Source organism: Heteronotia binoei, chromosome 4 (assembly GCF_032191835.1).
Source record: "Heteronotia binoei isolate CCM8104 ecotype False Entrance Well chromosome 4, APGP_CSIRO_Hbin_v1, whole genome shotgun sequence".
Classification (NCBI taxonomy): domain Eukaryota; kingdom Metazoa; phylum Chordata; class Lepidosauria; order Squamata; family Gekkonidae; genus Heteronotia; species Heteronotia binoei.
This window is the reverse complement of record NC_083226.1, coordinates 146,639,464-146,652,997: the sequence shown is the minus strand read 5'-3', so window position 1 is coordinate 146,652,997 and position 13,534 is coordinate 146,639,464. Positions and strand designations below refer to the sequence as shown.

The window sequence follows — 13,534 nt, the reverse complement described above, 5'->3', positions numbered from 1 at the left end:
TGATAAACATATGAGTATGAATGTGTGCAGTTTTTTCAGTTCTGTCAGTTGAATCCAACCCTTCACTTCTGACAACAAAAAAGTTGTACTATTGTTTCCCCAGCACAAAGAGTTTTGCCTGCAGAGTATGAATTTCCTTCCTTCCCATCACAGCTTGAAATGCTCCCTGAAATCCTGTTTTGGGACGGGGGACCACCCAGAAGCAGGATTTTTTGGTGCATTCTAAGCTGCTGGGAGAGTTTAGGAGGTCGGAAGCTCACATTCTGCAGGCAGAAGTCCTGTGTGTGGAAACGTTTGTCAGTCTGCAGCTCAAGGCAAATAGCTAAACACTTGGAAATCTGTATCCTATTGATTCAACATTTTCTATGTTGTCTTATACTTGACAGCGTATTTAGCCAATAGGCTGCTAATATTTTGTTTGCCTGGGATTTACTTCCTAATAAGTATGTTTAGGGTTCTAGTGTTAGGAATGCAGAAAAGTGCAACTTTGGTTTTAGTTTTCTAGACAGCAACTTTGCTTTGTAGAGCATCCAGTCTGCAGTTAGTGATACATTTGGGACTGGAATTGTTAGTACAGGAAGATTTTTATGGACATGGTGGATCCTGACTTCACAGTCAGTGAAAACATGTTTAGTTTTACAAAAGGTGGCTGTAATTCTGTTTTGAGAGTTCAGCTGGACTCACTACTTGAAGGTTCAGCATCTTGTTCCCTGGAAAGTAGTTCAGATGTACTTTGCTTCACTTGCCTCTTAGATTTTCTTAAAAACTCTTTATATGATGTTTTGTTGGTCCATTTATGCATCAGTGCTGTATGGCAGGTTAGCATTTGGGAAATCTCCATGAGGAAGGCAGATTACAAATGAAATAATAAGTAAAGATGCCTTTCCCCTTAGCACTTCCCCCTTGCCTTTTGAAACCTTCTTGTGAGGTATATGTATCTGGGGCTTCCTACACTGGAGTGGTAGTACTCAAGGCTTGTGATGCACTGGACCGGGGCAAGGTGTCTACATTTTTCATTGATAGCATTGGTTTCTTAAGCATCTTTCAAGCATGAGAGTATTCCTTTCAACATGTCCTGTAATAACTAACCATAAACTTGTCTCTCTCTGTACTTGGTAAAAACAACAACAAAGCTGAATTGGGAGACCATCATTAGGATGTTCTGTGTCCTCTTAGTATATTAAGTCATATTGTCTTAAATTTCTCTGCAGGTTTATTTTCAACAGAATCCAGTGCTGCTTGAAATATATAAGATGGACAAAACAACCTAGTGCATAAAGTGAGTGACTTTTTGTGATCTTGGCAGTGTTTTTAAAAGTTCTGTTTACATTTGAGTTTTTAGTTCTTCTTTTCAGGAAGCTAGGGTTTGTTTATGTATGTGTGTGCCTTCTGGAGCCACACCTCATTATCCTGGGTTGAAGGGGTTATGTACAAGCACCCCCACCCTTTTTATTTTTAAAAAGGAGACTTGTAAAGGTTATCTTTTGGATCTGTGGATTGTGACCAGAATAGTGTGTTAACGGTTCAGAGTACTCCAACTAGCTCTTCCTTCCCTGTTCTGCAATCTTAAAACAGAATTAGCCACAAGACTTGTTGAAATGATTTGTAGGAATTACAGATTTTGGTTCAGGAGTAAATGATAGATTGTGAATTACATGTTAAACACAATATTTTAAATTTTAATTGTTATGTGAAGCTCAGCACCTCATGGAGCAGAGCCAGAATCAAAATGTTTTTCTGGGTTAGCTGCACAGTGTCCTTCAAACACTCTGAGCTCTTTTTGAACTTTTGAAAAGTTTATTCAGAACTCTGAAGGGTCTTTGGGAAAGAATATAATTGCAAAGGGCTACTTGTAAAAATGCTGTGTTATGCCACTAGGCTGCCTGAGTCCTGGTTGAGATGTAGTGATTAAAAAAAGAAGTAGGTGGTGTTTTTAAACTCAGTTTTACTTATGAAAGTGAAACCTCTTGTATTCTATTAAGACTGTGGCACATGTTGTTTTTTTAGTTATTCCTCCAGGACTTTCTGCAGGTGAAAAAGTATTCCTCTCTTCCCTACTGCCTGCAGAGTCCATAGCATGTTCCGTGTTGGAGTTTATATTCCATTCCTGTGGTTTTTTCTTTTAATTAGTCATGGGTTGAGAGTGTATACGGTAATGTCATCTATTGAGCTACACGTATAGGCCCTAATTTTTCTCTCTGTTGTAAATATTTCAGAATTGTTTGGCTCTATAAATATGGAACTATGTACATAATAGTGATTACAAAGCTGTTTTATTAATACGCTGAGACTGGGTTGATGGCAGCATGGATTCATAAATGCAATAAGTGATTATAAGGATCTGTACAAAGTATCTTGAAAACGAGACTTTTTCTGCTGTTGTGATAATTCATTAGCAACCGTAATTAGCATGGTTGGTTGGTTTTGCAGCCTTAGTTGTGTGGTTGAGATGTTGCACAGTTATTGGCTTCTCTAGTATGAAATACTGTTGGCCAGTGGGAGCAGAAAAACTCAGGCCTAATCAGGTCCTGAAACCTAGAACTATGAGTATGTTTAAAACTGTAACTTCTTTGTCCCTAACTACAACTGACCATATCTTCTGTGGCTGAATATGCGTAAATCTTTCAGTAAAAGCTGAGGTCATGTACATCACCATAACAAACCTGCAGCTCTCTCTGAACTTTCTCCCAGATAGAGGAAGTTATGGGAAATAGCAAAGTTGGCCTTATATAATCAGTAAGGATTGTTGAAGGTTTCTTACTCTTGGGATAATTCAGGTGACCTATTTTTTGGATGGGGTGGAGGTGAAACACTCATATTACTTCAAAATCTCCTTTCTCTAAATTTCTTTGTCCTCGAGCCCCCACCCTTACAGTGTAAGAACTTAGGAAGTCAATATTTCATGCTTTTAATGTTAGATATTGTTGCTGCTTCCCGGACAGATCTGAGCTGAGAAGTTCTGACTTCAGAACTTATCTCAGCTATTTGGTAGCCTGAGAAAGCTGTTACAGTTTTAGTTTTCCATCTACAATGTAGAATACTGAACTATGTGATTAAGGACTGAGAATGTGTGTGAAATGCTTCAAATATTACAAATTCCACATAAACCACATTTGTATCTTGCTCTTCCAAGGAACTCAGGTCAATGTTTACATTTTTTCCAATTCCTCTTATGATTTTTCCTTTTTCAATGCACTTATGTCTCTGACTAGCTCAGCGCAGTCAATGATCTTATTGCTTAGTGGAGATTTGAACTTGGTTCTGCTGATTCTGAGTTCAGCATTTTGATGTAGTTTAATGTATTCTTTATAGCAGATATGGTAATGTAGAATTCGCAGGCAGTATTTGAGGAACCTCTGTGTCAATTTGTTTTAAAATTTTTGAAATGTAAAAATGAAATTACACACAGTGGAACAAGCAATACTAGCGTCCATACAGCATTATCTAATCTGTAGTTAAAATATCACTTAAAATTTGAAGTTGACAGTTTGATTTTTAAATTTAAAAAATTCTTACATTTTAGAATCAAATCTACTTTAGTGTCATCTGAGCCAATAATAGTTTTTGCATACATAGTTGTCTGCAAGAAGGAACTGTTTGCACTACATTAAATTGCTTGCTTCATGTTACATAAGAGCCACCTAATAAAGCTTTGAATAGAATTCCAGATCTTCAGGTTTAACCATGTACCCAAATCACAAGACCATTTCTTTTAATTACAAGCTGGTTAGACCAGGTAGATGTGGACTGTGGTTAATTTGTATGAGGTAACTGAACGCGTCTACATGATCTTGGAAATACATAATTAGAGGGTGATTTGTTTGCTCACCTGTGCCCTCTCTTGCTGCCCTGCACCCCCAATTTGACATTCATTTAATTGAGCACTGCTGTCTTTCACTCAGGGCATTTGGATATCTCCCTCTCAAAAAGCTTACCAACTTTTGATGTTTATGGATGGAGGAAGGAAACAGCCACATGTGTGTGCACTGATCAATGCTGCCCTTACTCTATGTGTCTTGTTTTTGAAGAGTGTGTGCACAGTGAGATGGAGGGAAGTGGTTAGGTCAAAGTGCCCACTTCCTCACTCTGTCACACCTTATTCTGGAGCTGTTTGGGCTGCTTTCTAGAGACAGTACACTGGGGGGATGTGGGAACATAAAACCCAGTTGGTTTGCAGCAAGGAGACAGCCTTTGTGCATGTGCAGCTGTTGGCTTGACTCCAGATAACTGCAAATGGAGTAGAGTTCATGACAGGGAGCCTTACTGGATATTTATTCTCTGGCCCAGGGGTGTCAAACTCATGAGAGTCAGACCTGATATAAATGAGACCTTGTTGGGCCAGACCATGTTGCACCCCAGCATAATGAGCCCAACAAAACACTCTCTCTTGCATGCACACAAAGCAAAAAGCTCATACCTTGAATAAAACTTTGTTGGTCTTAAAGGTGCTTTCTTTGTATCTCTCCCATGAGATTGAGGGAACTGGGCAAAGCTCTTGTTCCCACCCCCCGCCCAGGAGACCCTTGAGGAAGAGCCTCAACCAAAGAAGGAAGGCTTGGCTCAATAGCCCTGCTGTGCGATTGAGAGAGCCTGGCAAAGCAGGCTCTCACTCTTTCCCTCCCTACCCACGGGAGGAGCCTCTGCCAATAGGGGAAAGACAGACTTTGCTCTGTAGCACCTATACAATTGGTTGAGCCTGCCAAAGCAAACCATGACGCAGAAGAATGCAAGGAAAAAGGAAGCAGACAATGGGCTGCATACAAGCCCTTTGGAGGCCAGATCTGGCCCACATGTTTGATACCCCTGCTCTAGCCCACTTCTCCAGTTTTTTGTTGGAGATCTCTTGGAAACATGTGAGATGTGCTGCAAAGAGCTTCAGTGTGATAGGGGAATTGGTGGAAATTGCATTTTCCTGCTTTTCCAACAGCTCTTGCACAACAGAGCTTGTGTGTCTGTGTGGGATTCCTGCCAATTCTGCTTTTTCATTGCAGTTCACATCTCATACTAATCTTTAAAAACCTGAAAATGTTGAAGGCACAGGGAAAAAATGCTTCCCTCCCCCCCTCGAAAAAAGGCAATGTTGGGGAAAATTCAGTACTCTTCTATTGCTTCACTGATTTAACAATATAAAATGTTACCTCTCAAGTGAACTTGCTTGGTTTGTGATGTGCCCCGGATTACTATCTAAAAAGACATGCATGTGAATGAAAACAGCTAAGGGAAAATGTGCAAGAGATTAATGCCATTGCAAGTCAACATAGTTTCTAAAATGGGGCTCGGTTTATTAGCACATCAAAATGCTTTCAATGAACAAGGTACAATTAAAAAGTAACCTAAATGCCAGCATAAATTCTTCTCTCCCCCCCCCCCCCCCCAGCCCCCAATTGTATCTTTGCATCACCACTTTAGGTTGAAGCACTTGGCTAATATCTTTCCAGTGAGTAGATGAACTCATACTAACTATATGTAAATCCAACAACTATTCTTTGTGCAATACTAGCCATCATGGAAAACTGGGTCTTCTGTTTTGGCAAATACTAGGATCACTCGGAATTGTGTGTCATGGGAGGAAGGAGGCCACTTCTTCTGGGGTGTGTGGTTGTTAATTCCTACCCTCCTGCAGCTCCTGAAAAGCAGTTCTAAATCATTGTGTTGCTCCACCTTGAGGAGGGACTGCAGATGAGAAACTTGGTCACATGCTCACGGGCATGGTTGAACAGAAAGATCTTTAGGTCATGGCTTGTATTTGATTTCCCAAAGTAACATGGGTTGATCTAAAATTTAATTTCAATTATTGGAAGGCATTTTGGGCTGTAGAAGGCCCTTCTTTCTCCCACTACAGGCCATTGAGCTCTCTAATATTGTATCCTCTGTCCACCAGGAGAAGCATTTTGAGGGACTCAGTGGATGTTAGTGAAATGGGGAGGCAGCAAAGATTTGTTTTGCTGACAGAGTCCAACCATAAAACTTTCAAATTTAAAGTCTTCATTCAATAGAACTCAGTCAAATAATCGTAATTTTTCTATTTAAGCATGGTGGGTGCGGTGTTGATGTGCAGCTGAAACCCGCCAAAAGAAGGGTCTGCTACTTTTAAATAAAAGCGTGCAGGAGGAATGTGTTTGAACTTTATAGTTAGAAAGTCTGTCTGCCTTTCTGAATGGTAAATGGCAGATTTAGACTTGGCACCAAATATACGTATTATGTGTATTGGGGAAATCTCTGCTGTAATGCCTTAGTCCAAAGTAAACCAGTGTCAATAAAAGACCGAGTAGGCTATTCGTTTTGTACTTTCAATTTTAGTATATTTTTATTCCACATTGCTTCCTAGGATCTCAGGGCAGTGTGCATAGAAGGAAGTTGTTCCTTCCTGTTTTTTATTCCCATGGCAACCCCGTGAGGTATGTTAGCCTGAGAAAGAGTAGGTTGGATCCTGCCTAAAATTTCCATTTGCACAGGAGCGGAAAAAAACATTCACTCCTCCCACAGAAGACCTCCAGCTGCAACCTCTTGTTCTTTGGTGGTCCTCTGTTTTACAGCAGCAGTGTTGAGCTGCTGTGGGAGGAGGGAAGCAAAAAAGGTGTGTTCTTCTATATTTAAAAAGTGTGCCTATTTTCTGGTCAAACTTAAATTTGGTAGGGAGAACGTTGTGTGTGAAGGGCAAGTTATCTGTAAGGGATTTTTTTTTTTTGCTTGTGCCTAGAACAGCGGTGGGCAAACTTGCTTAATGTAAGAGCCACACAGAATAAATGTCAGATGTTTGAGAGCTGCAAGACATGAATGTCAGGTGTTTGAGAGCTGCAAGACAGGAAGGAAGGAAGGAAAATGGATGGGGAGGGAGGAGAGAGGGAGAGGTGGAAAGAAAGCAACTTTAATTTTAAATGCATTCTCCAAGCCATCAGCTGGCTTGGGTTGGAGAAGTGATTTAAAAAAAACAAATGCCTTCTCCAAGCTGACTGATAGGGTGGTGGGGGCTTCAAGAGCCATACAATATGTGTGAAAGAGCCACCTGTGGCTCTTGAGCTGCAGCTTGGCCACCTCCGGCCTGGAAGCTCTGAGCAATGCTCATGGAAGGCAGTTCTTTATTAATATCCAGTTCCTTTCCTTAATGTAGCATATACACCATATGGCTTTTGTACGTGCAGGTCCTGTGATCCCACCATGGCTTTTTGTGGGGGGTGGCCCCCTTTCAGCAGTGCAGAAGTTGGTTGAATCTAATCAGTGACTGGCTCATGATCACCCAAGGGGAGGGTTTGAACATTAGTCTCACCAGTCCAAGTCCAACACCAACTGCTGTGCCACAGTGGCTCCCACTTGTTTAGTTATTTGTGGGAATTATTGTGAAATAGTTCATGATTTGGAGGACCTCTTCAGATAGCTTAATGAGGGATGGTATCACCCTGATTCCTTCCATGAGTAAATATGGGTTGTATTTTAATACTTGATCTATGACTGCAGCGCAGTTAATTGTCCAGGATTTTTCCACATTCCCATCACAATGTCTCAGCTATTTCCTCTACTACTTTATCTTTCAACCCCCTTTTATGTGACATATGGGTACTGATACCACATTGATATTTATCCTTAACCCAAACAGTACCATTTCATGGAGAAACCCCAAGTTTTGGAATGATAAATAACTCAATATTGATTAGTGCTTTTCAACATTAACTCAATCAGTAACAAAGTCTGACACTAGCTTTATTCTAATGGAAGGCTTTATTCAGTGCTGCTGCTGAACTATGCAAAGTTTCTTGAGCGTAATAACATCAGAGTGGTGTGACATACTACAGAAAGTGATGACCTACCACTCCCAAGGTGAAGTGGTGAGGTGGGGCAAGCCAGTGTGTATATGTATTGACATGAAATAAAATTAAACATGGGTGTTCATTGTAAAGGTAGTCCCCTGTGCAAGGTAAAGGTAGTCCCCTGTGCAAGCACCAGTCGTTTTTGACTCTGGGGTGACGTTGCTTTCACAGTGTTTTCACGGCAGACTTTTTATGCGGTGGTTTGCCATTGCCTTCCTTAGTCATCTACACTTCCCCCCAGCAAGCTGGATACTCATTTTACCGACCTCGGAAGGATGGAAGGCTGAGTCAACCTGGAGCCGGCTACCCGAACCAGCTTCTGCTGGGATCAAACTCAGGTCTTGAGCAGAGGACCCCGACTTCAGTATTGCAGCTTTACCTCTCTGCGCCATGGGGCTCTTCGGGTTACATTATAACCTTGTATATCACTGAGATTCTGTAGAGTATATCATTTTCAAAAATGAGGATCTATTTTATTCCAAAATAAGAGTGAAATACAAATTACAAAAACAGTTAAATTTTTTGTTTTAACGGTGGGGGATCTGGCTTGAAAGATAAATATAATTGTTGCATGCATTTTCATACTCTGTGATATTATGGGCTGTATTAATTTTTAAGCTGCAGTTTGCAGTGTATAAAGGTGGAGAATGCAACCTAGTGAAAATTAAGTGCAGGTTTTTCCTAGTATTACTTGAGGTATAGGAATTGGCAAAACTTTGGTAAATTACATTTTTATTGTTGGTAAAAGTACTGATGACTAGTAGTTACGAACAACTATCTGACACTCAAGAGAGTAATAGCACTGTAAACCTGGTAGAAAAGGTTCTAGAAATGGCAATATTGAGGTGTTGGAAGCCTATAAAGGAGAGCTGTGCACTTTGTTCACTGCTGAGGGTCACAAAAGTCATGAGTAGAAATTGTGTATCTTATGACTATAGTGTGGATTCAGCATTTCAAATAGTTGGCGATGATAGTATTGAGGAAGTTGATACTATCATGCAAACCCCTTTTTGTTTTTAACAATGTTGCAACTGTGTCTGTTTTACTGTTTTTGTTCTCACTAAATATTATAACATCACATATTTAAAAGACTAACAACAGTGACTAGAATATATAGAAGAGTTTGTTAAAATATAGAGCTGTTCAGAGTTATTCAACAGGTTACATCCTGTCGTTCTCCCTCCAGTCTGTAGACCTCTAGACCTTAAACATGATTATCTGTTCATGTTTTTTTCTTCTATTTGTCTTCCTTCAATAAAGTTTTAGAGATTACTAATCTTGTTGGGGATGGGGATTTAAAGCAAGCTAAATAGCATTAGTGCTTTACAGTTTTATGAACTGAAATTGCACAGAATTTTTCAGTCAATAAACATTTTGGCAAATAGTAACTTTTTGTTCTATTTGTATGGATAAAAATGTGTTCAGTAGTTGATTGGTACGCTTTTATCTCTTTCTTTCTCTAAACAAACTCAGAGCAGCCTACATGTGATTCTCAGGAAGTCATCCAACCTGGCAATGTAGAGGGCTAGTCCTGTTGAGCGTCAACAGCAAAAATTGCTTTGGACTGTTTTTTTTTTGGGGAAACGGGAAGGGTTGTTTAGCCCTTGTGCTGTGCTGCATTTTGGGGCTCTGAAATTTCTATCTGAAGATAGGTTAGCTTCCTTGCCATAATATGAACAGTATTTTATTAGAAAACAATATGAGGGAGAGTGGCTTAATGGGCACCATAAGGTAGTGGAACTTAGAGATCACCAGTTTTTGTTTCAACCTTAAATAGGAGTGTAAACCTGCAGTTGTACGAAGTGTACACTTGCATTACTGCAATCCAGACTCTATTGTACTGTTTATTAGATTTCCCATCCTGTTTATTGTATAGATTGTGTAATCTGCCTTGAGCCTCAATGAGAAAGGCAGACTATAAATAGCTTTAAAAAATAATTCTGACTGACCTGCTAAGTAATGCAGTCTGTTGTTTCAATGATTTATGTGTCTGTAGTGAAGAATTAGTTCTGAAGTTGACGCAAGTTGTGCAAAGAAATATTTCTTTCAAAGTCTGCAAATGAAACAGTAACTTGTGTTAGAAATATTTATTCGAAAATCAGCTATAAAATAAAGCAATAGTCATACTTTACCTATCACTGCTTCAAAGTTCTTGTTTCTGTTTGCCACCTAGTGTCACAATTAGATGTGTGATTCAGTAGGGTTCAAGTAATTTCTCAAACAGCAAGAGTGATTTGTAGCAGCATGCAGATGGGAGATAATTAGTATTTTCTGGATATGGTTTTAACTGGAACTGCATTCTGTGTATCTGTAAAAATATAGGGTTTTTACTAACATCCTGGAAGTCTCAACATCTTGAAAATTCCAGAATGCACTGCTCATTTGTGTCTTCTTAAAAGGTCTACAAATACAGTTGCCATGCCCTCTCCCCCGGTTGCACTTAAACTGCTTTTTGAAGCCACTTATAATGCTTTCAAAATGCAGTGCAAAGCCTGATGAAACCTTTCCCCATACCAGAGGACGTGGAAAGGGCAGAGTTGGGAGCAGCCGCAAATAATTGCTGACTTTTAAAAGCTGGCTAAATTTTTTCTATGTCAACTGTTTTATCTGCGCTATAAAATATGAATGTTAGTATGTAGTAGCAAAACTAATTATTTTGGATGAATATCTGATAGTTCATGCATTTCAATAAAACTTTATCTTTAGGAATGAGGTTAAAGTCTAGAAAATTGAAGCCTTTTGGACCAAAGACTTGATTAGCTCTCTGTCCTAAAGTAATCACACACTTGAAAATGAACTGAAATAGATATTTAAAAATTGATGTGTGGCATATTTCATTGAGGCTAAAAAATAAGCTTTTGCTAGTATACTGTTACTTTGTATTAATACCTCATATTATCACATCTTGCAGCTTTAGAGAATGTTTGAATAGTCTTGAGGAAAATCCCAAGAAACGAAATATTAGTAATTGTCTAGGAATTCTTAGTTATTTTTTCAGCACTCCATGTTCCATAAATGGCATGCTAAAATATATAAAGCTTCATGTTTCACGTTTTAACCATTTTTAATGGTTTCAGATAGGAATTGCCTTGTTTCAACATGTTTGCTTTTCATGATCTAGTCCAGCATTCTATCTCCCAACAATGGACATGCTTTTCCCAACATTCCCTACGCTTTGCGTTTTGTGGAGCTTCTTGGAAGTTTGTAACATGGGTTGAGTGGCAGCAAGATCGCAGAAATCTTTCAAATTCCTAGTAGCATTAGGATTTTTAAGGGAAAAACACCTAATTCAAAAACTGCGGATTTTTAGTTACCTTGGTTCAGCCAGTAAAAGGCAAATTATTTAAAGGGATGTTAAGCATTGCTGCTCAAGATTACAGAAGGGTGCTAAGTTTGAACTATGTTAAACAGTTGGACAATCTACTGAAAGATTTCTGCAATCTTGCTGTCACTCAACCCATGTTCCAAACTTCCAAGAAGCTCCACAACTGTTTCCTATTATAAAATACTAGATTTGTGGATGTTCATACAGCTAGGATTTCCCCAATTTGTACCTAAGCAATGTATTTTCTAGAAAACGTTTGAAGCTAGGAGCTCTGCAATTTCATCAGGGAAATAAATCTCTTGCTGAGGATGGGCATGTTGTAACATGAGTATTTTAGCTGTAATAAGTATGGATGGTCACACACCGGTTCATGAGACAAAATTCAGCATTAATTTGGCCTGGTTCAGAACCCTTGAACCAATGTAAGGGGAAGGCGCCTTCTCTAAAAATTGGCTGGACTTTTGTCTGGTTTGGTTCAGCTGTTTGGGCCATTTAAACTTAACAGTTGAGCTGCGTGGGTCCACAGCTGACTTGTTAGGTTTAAACATCTACAAGTCATTTTAGTGGTCAGTTTTGCTTTCCCCCACTTCAGAATGGCTACAAGTCATTGAAGCCTAACAGTGGAGTGTCAGCTTTTAGGTTTAAATGTCAGTGAACCATTAAACCTGTCTGTTTCACTCCTCCCTGCTTCAAAGCAATTTAGCCTTTTTGGGGTGATCATAAGGGCGGGATACAAATCAATATATATATATATATATATATATATATATATATATATATATATATATATATATATATATATGAAGCCATATTGGATCAGGCCAGTGGCCCATCCATTCCAACATTCTGTCACACAGTGGCAAAAACCCCCAACAACAACCAGGTGCCATCAGGAGGTCCACCAGTGGGACCAGGACACTAGAAGCACTCCCACTGTCCCCCCCCCCCCCAAGTACCAAGAATACTGCCTCAGATAGAGAGTTGCATTAGTATGCTGTGGCTAATAGCCACTGATGGACCTCTGTTCCATATATTTATCCAATCCCCTCTTGAAGTTGTCTGTGCGTGTAGCCATCACCACCTCTTGTTGCACTGAATTCCATGTGTTAATCACCCTTTGAGTGAAGAAGTACTTTTATCAGTTCTAATCAGACTGCTCAGCAATTTCATTGCGTGTCTGTGAGTTCTTGTATTGTGAGAAAGGGAGAAAAGTACCTCTTTCTCTAACTTCTCTATCCCATGTATAATCTTGTAAACCTCCGTCATGTCACCCCTAAGTCGATGTTTCTCCAAGCTAAAGAGCCCCAAGCGTTTTAACCTTTCTTCATAGGGAAAGTGTTCCAACCCTTTAATCATTCTAGTTGCCCTTCTCTGCACTTTTTCCAATGCTATAGTATCTTTTTTAAGGTGTGGTGACCTGAATTGTACACAGTACTCCAAATGAGGCCACACCATTGATTTATACCTAGGCTGATTTGTTTTCAGTTCCCTTCCTAAGAATCTCCAGCATAGAGTTGGCCTTTTTTATTGCAGTTGCACACTGTCTTGACATTTTCAGTGAGTTATCCACCACGATTCCAAGATTTCTGTATTGGTCAGTCTCCGCCAATTCAGACTCCATCAACGTGTGTTTATAGTTAGGATTTTTGGCCTCAGTGTGCATTATTTTGCACTTGGTCATGTTGAATCTCATTTGCCATGTTGAGGCCCCTTGCCCTGCCTTGACAGATCCCTTTGGAGTGCCTCACAATCCTCCCTGCTTCTTACCACCCTGAACAATTTAGTGTCATCTGCAAACTTAGCCACTTCACTGCTCACTCTCAACTCTAAATCATTAATGAACAAGTTAAAAAGCAATGGACACAGTACTAAGCCCTGCAGTACCCCACTGCTTACCACCCTTCACTGTTAAAATTGCCCATTTATACTCACTCTCTCCTATTAATTAGCCAGTTTTTGCTCCACAAGAGGGCTTGTCCTTTTACTCTATGACTCTTAAGCTTACTTAGGAGACTTTGATGAGGAACTTTGATGCCATCCAGGCCTGGTGATTTATGAATTTTTAAGCTGTCTATCAGTCGTAGGACCTCCTCTCTCACCAGCTCAGTCTGACTCAGATTTTTTATCACCCCTCCTGAAATCAGTGGTTCTGGAGTCGGCAAGCACTTCTTATCTTCCTCAGTGAAGACGGAGGCAAAAAATGCATTCAGCTTCTCAGCCATTTTCCTATCATCCTTCAGTAATCCTTTTGCTCCCTGGTCATCCAAGGGCCTCGCTGCCTCCCTGGCTGGTTTCCTGCTTCTACTGTATTTGAAGACATTTTTATTGTTGGTCTTTGTTTTTCGCAATATGCTTCTAATGGACCCATTTTGCCTGCCTGATCACAGACTTGCATTTTATTTGC

The 13,534-nt window shown here is 39.8% G+C and overlaps 1 protein-coding gene across 2 annotated transcripts in view; it reads left to right on the top strand.

The window, feature by feature from the left end:
• The window catches only part of GPBP1 (GC-rich promoter binding protein 1), a 52,747-nt gene that overhangs the window by 2,444 nt on the left and 36,769 nt on the right, over positions 1-13,534 (top strand). For both annotated transcript variants that reach the window (XM_060235963.1, XM_060235965.1), the window contains exon 3: positions 1,212-1,279. The gene's annotated coding sequence lies outside the window, so the exon portion shown is untranslated. The remainder of the gene's footprint in view (positions 1-1,211; positions 1,280-13,534) is intronic.